Genomic DNA, 5,335 nt, shown 5'->3' with positions numbered 1-5,335 from the left:
AGAAAGATGGAAGGAAGGAAGGTAGGAGAGAAGGAAGAAAGGAAGGAGGAAAGGAGGGGAGGAAGGAAGGAAGGAAAGAAGGAGGTAAGGAAGGAAGGAAGGATGGAAGGAAGGAAGGAGGGGGGAAGGAAGGAAGGAGGAAAGGAAGGAAGGAAGGAAGGAGGAAGGAAGAGTGAAGGAAGGAAGGAGGGAAGAAGGAAAGGAAGGAAGGAATGATGGAAGGAAGGGGGAAGGAGGGAGGGAAGGAAGGAGAGAAGGAAGGAAAGGAGAGAAGGAAGGAAAGGAGAGAAGGAAGGAAAGGAGAGAAGGAAGGAAAGGAGAGAAGGAAGGAAAGGAGAGAAGGAAGGAAAGGAGAGAAGGAAGGAAAGAAGAGAAGGAAGGAAGGAGGGAAGGAAGAAGGGAAGGAGGAAAGGAGGGAAGGAAGGAGGGAAGGAAGGAAGGAATGAAGGAAGGAGGGAAGGAAAGAAGGAAGGAAGGAAGGAGGGAAGGAAGGAAGGAAGGAAGGAGGGAAGGAAGGAAGGAGGGAAGGAAGGAAGGAAGGAGGGAAAGAAGTAGTAAGGAAAGAAGGAAGGAAAGAAGGAGGGGAGGAAGGAAGGAAGGAGGGAAGGAAGGAAGGAATGAAGGAAGGAGGGAAGGAAGGAAGGAGAGAAGGAGGAAAGGAGGGGAGGAAGGAAGGAAGGAAGGAAGGAAGGAGGAAGGGAGGAAGGAAGGAAAGAGGGAAGGAAGGAGGGAAGGAAAGAAGGAAGGAGGGAAGGAAGGAGGGAAGGAAGAAAGGAAGGAAGGAGGGAAGGAGGGGAGGAAGGAAGGAAGGAGGGGAGGAAGAAAGGAAGGAAGGAAGGGAAGGAGGGAAGGAGGGAGGGAAGGAAGGAGGGAAGGAGGGAAGGAAGGAAGGAAGGAAGGAAGGAAGTGGGGAGGGAAGAACAGTTAAAAGTGAATTAGCTTTTCTTGATGACTGAAAAACAGAATTCATTAATAAAAATTATATGCGACCCTGGGCCATAGGGGTGAGAGATATGACCCTATAGTATTGTCCATATAAACTTTGTGAGTCTGTGTATCTAGACAAGGTTTATGGCTCGATCCTGACCTCTCTATAGTGTTTTGTTGTGTCCTTTGCCCCTTCCCCTCCCCTCACCCACACCCTCCTTTCCTTCCCAGCCTCCCATACATTTTGGCTTGATCGAGATAACTTAATCGAGTTGATTACTTAACCGAGGTGGTTTAACTAAGTTAGTTATATAACCTTTTACTGCATGGAGGGTTCACGTCACATGAATAAAATCGTCTGGCGTTTGGTATTTCTTTTTCTCTGGCGAAACTTAGTCGACATCACATATGATGAAGGATTGGAACAAGACAGCTGGATGCAAACATACTGACCACGTTTACCTTGGTTTTCCACTGTACTGGATAAAGCCGTCTGGTTTTATCCGAAACTTAATCTGCAGAGGGAGAAGGAAGGATAATTGGGCGTTAGTATTAGATATCTCTTGGCCATAATCAGCGCTTCTATCTAAAGCAGGTTGCCCTACACGATCAATAATATTGCGCAATATTCCGTATTGTGCAATATTATTGACAGTGTAGGGATGGCATTGAAGAGGCACACGCATCAAAGAAATGGAACCTAAAGCGGGCTGTCCTAAACGATCAATAATATTGCGCAATATTCCGTATTGTACAATATTATTGACGGTGTATGAATGGTAATAAAGACACTCACGTGTTTGGCCTGTACGTTTGTTGTCTTCAATATATTGTGTCATTCTTCATTACCACCCCTACACTGTCAATGATATTGTACAATACGGAACATTGCGGAATACTCCATATTGTCCAATATTATTGACGATGTAGGGATGGTATTGAAGGGGCTCATGTGTTTGGCCAGCACATGTAATGTCTTCAATATACTGTGTCTTTCTTCAATACCATCCCTACACCGTCAATAATATTGTGCAATAATATTGTGCAATATTATTTATAGTGTAGGGGCCGTTTGATATATCAAAAGTGATCATCTTTCTTTTTCCTTTTCTGTGTGAAGATTAGTCTACAATCATATATCCCGCGTGACTCTGGTCCGTAGGGTTTCCATTGAAGTCCCCTATATACTGAGTGCAAAAATATTTTGCTATCAAAAGATATCTATGTGGGGGATGAACGGATAATTATGAATGGAAATATTATGACACTGATCTCGAAATGATAACGGTACTGTGGAGAGTGGGCGAGGGGATATGAATATAATGACGGGGTGGGAATATAATGAGGGGGTAGGAATATAATGAGGAGGTAGGAATATAATGATGGGGTAGGAATATAATGAGGGGGTATGAATATAATGAGGGAGTATAAATATAATGAGGTATGAATATAATGAAGGGGTAGGAATATAACGAGGGTGTTGGAATATAAAGAGGGAGTGGGAATATAATGAAGGGGTCAGAATATAATGAAGAGATAGGAATATGATGAGGGGGTAGGAATATAATGTGGGGATGGGAATATAATGAGGGGTAGGAATATAATGAAAGTATAGGTATATAATGAGAGGGTAGGATTATGAGGGGTAGGAATATAACGAGAGGGTAGGAATATTATGAGGGGGTAGGAATATAATGAATGGTGTAGGAATATAAGGGGTAGGAACATAGTGATAGGAATATAATGAAGGGGAGTGAATTTAATCACAGGGTAGGAATATAATGGGGGTAGGCATACAATGAGGGGGTAGGAATGTAATGAAGGTGTGGAAGTGTAAAATGTAACGAGTGGATAGGAATGTGATGTAGGAAGGAGGTAAAATTACAGAACCACGCAAACACGAATATTCAACATAAATTTTACGTTGTCCAATAGCTCTTTACTAAATATATCTTAAGCTAACCTAACTATTCTATAGACAAATATAAATGGTCAATTGTAGAATCACCCTTCAACTGGTCAACTGTAAAATCTCCACCCCAACTGATTAACTGTACATTCTCGACCCTGACTAACATAGGTTAGGTTAGGTTAGGTTAGGTTTGGTTGGGTTGGGTTGGGTTAGGTTAGGATAGGTTTGGTTTGGTCAGGTTAGTATATGTTTGGTTAGGTTTGGTTTGGTTTGGTTAGGTCAGGTTAGGTTAGGATAGGTTTGGTTAGTTTTGATTTGCTCTGGTTAGGTTAGGTAAGATTAGGTCAGGCTAGGTTAGGAAAGGTTAGGTTTGGTTCTGTATCACGAGCCATAATCAACTGTAGAATATTAGGTTAGGTTAGGTTAGGTTAGGTCAAGTCAGGTAATGTCAGGTCAGGTAAAGTAAGATTAGGTTAGGTCAGGTTAGGTTAGGTTATGTATCACAATCCATAATCAACTGTAGAATGTCCACACCTACGCGATGTAGGGATAAAAAATTAATCTTTAATTTTGTAAATTATAGTACATCAACGTAATATGCGATTTTCTTGGCGGAAATCATTAACAAAAAAGTTGCTAAAACCGATTTACTAACGAAGTTTGTTTTGGTAGATGCCGAGGTCGAAGAAATGAAAGGATGATAAATTCCTCTATTCTAACCTAACCTGACCTAGCTAACCTACGTAACCGAACTTATATTTAGTAATTCGGACCCTCAAATTCTAAAGATCATCCGGGTCGTCGTCACTGATGCTGACGGCCTGATTATTATTGTACCTCGGGCAATTAACAGACGACGGCAGAACCCCGTGTTCTCTCATTAACTCCAAGAAAGCCCGATTGTCTTTGCAACAGAGCCTATTAACGTCACCTGGAGTTGGAGAACACCTGATCCACAACGTGAAAGCCATCGTCTAACTGACAGTGACTGGACTGGGCAGACGACATCATGGCGTCTGAACGAGTATCCTAGCGGCTTCGTTCGTTAGTAGATTTGCTTGTAGCAAGTTTTTTTTTTATTTCCGCCAAGAAAATTGTATATTACGTTCATGTATTATAATTTACGAAATTAACATTTGATTTTCTAGTGCTATATCGCATAGGTGTGCACAACTAACACCCAACTAGCTTACGGTGTTGATATTTTCATTTATAAACTAATTACGCTAAGATTCAATAACCACTACGACGATCATCTGTTTACAAATCAGGTGTAATTGAACAGCAGATCTATCTGTACACAGCTATACATTTTACTATACAACCATGAGGTTTATTTTATGGAGCACGCTACCTTTTGGTTCTTTGGCAAGAGAAATGATGCGAAAAGAAAGAAATCTCGTGAGTTCTCTCTTGTTTCCACGGGCGACAAGGTCATGCTGCTATTTTTTTCATGACCCTGCTGGCCGTATGCCTTTCTGGGATTTGGCTGGCAGCCTTGGAACACTCCGATTCCACGACATGAACAAACCAACGACGTTTCAGCTCAAAGTCGAATGTGTAGGAAAGCGTTAGACAAAACCTAAATTGTTTTCCTATTGCATTAACCTACTTACCATTTTTTATCATTCTTATATTAACGTTTTTTTTTTTACATCAAAATCAACTTTTCATTTAATAATATGACCAAATTTGAGTAAAGTTAGGTGGAAGTCTAGATTTATGTGTTACTATTATTCCACCGTCTGGTAATCAAAATTTATATAATCCCTTTACGTTTTAGAGATGATTGAAAAGTGCAAAATACCTCGTATGTAGAATCTAGAACAACATGAGTATATTTATGTCATCTATAATGCTCAAGCCTTTGATATTCTTTTTCTGAATAATTATATTCTTGTTTCCTATAGGGCCTGGGGAAGATGTTTTTTCACATGTTTTACTGTGCAGTTCCACAGGGCTTTTCATAGTAAAGTAAAATAATACGTTTCCAGGGTATACATTTGCATATAAATGGACACACTGTTCCCATATGAAATGTTCAGTTGATGTTATATTAGTGATTGCAGTTGGAAAATAAAATCTGTCAATGGAAGTACATTATTGGGGGAAAATATTTTCTAGCAATTTAGTACATTATTTTTCGCTTTTTTTCTGATTTCTTGGAGATTTGCTGCATCCCTTCTTCAAGGATACAGGAATCTTTATCAACTGGGTTAGCTCACTTATTCCCAATGTTTTGAAACTGTTTGATATCTTATTTTACAGTTTGTATCATAATTCACAGCTTCAAGTTTATCATAGTTTCACTTAGAATCTTAAATAGATTTTTTGTCGTTTTATTGTCCAATTTGTGGAGCATGGGGCCTAGTCTTTCAAATATTTTCAAATGTTTTGTCTTTTGCCATTTTGCTGGGGCGTGATTTGAGCGTTCACTGTTTACCTATGGATGTTTGATTCGAGTGTTGGCTAATATTTTAGATATATTCGGTCTAT

The 5,335-nt window shown here is 40.0% G+C and overlaps 1 protein-coding gene across 1 annotated transcript in view; it reads right to left on the bottom strand.

Annotated features, from left to right (window-relative positions):
- LOC143036161 (uncharacterized) overlaps positions 1–4,326 on the bottom strand; it is a 61,633-nt gene extending 57,307 nt beyond the window's left edge. The window contains exon 1 of the mRNA XM_076203412.1: positions 4,194–4,326. The gene's annotated coding sequence lies outside the window, so the exon portion shown is untranslated. The remainder of the gene's footprint in view (positions 1–4,193) is intronic.
- Positions 4,327–5,335: the final 1,009 nt, after the last annotated feature.

Source organism: Oratosquilla oratoria, chromosome 2 (genome assembly GCF_046742065.1).
Source record: "Oratosquilla oratoria isolate Oo_2021 chromosome 2, ASM4674206v1, whole genome shotgun sequence".
Taxonomy (NCBI): domain Eukaryota; kingdom Metazoa; phylum Arthropoda; class Malacostraca; order Stomatopoda; family Squillidae; genus Oratosquilla; species Oratosquilla oratoria.
Note: the sequence above shows the minus strand (reverse complement) of the source record. Positions and strands in the feature narration are given on the sequence as shown.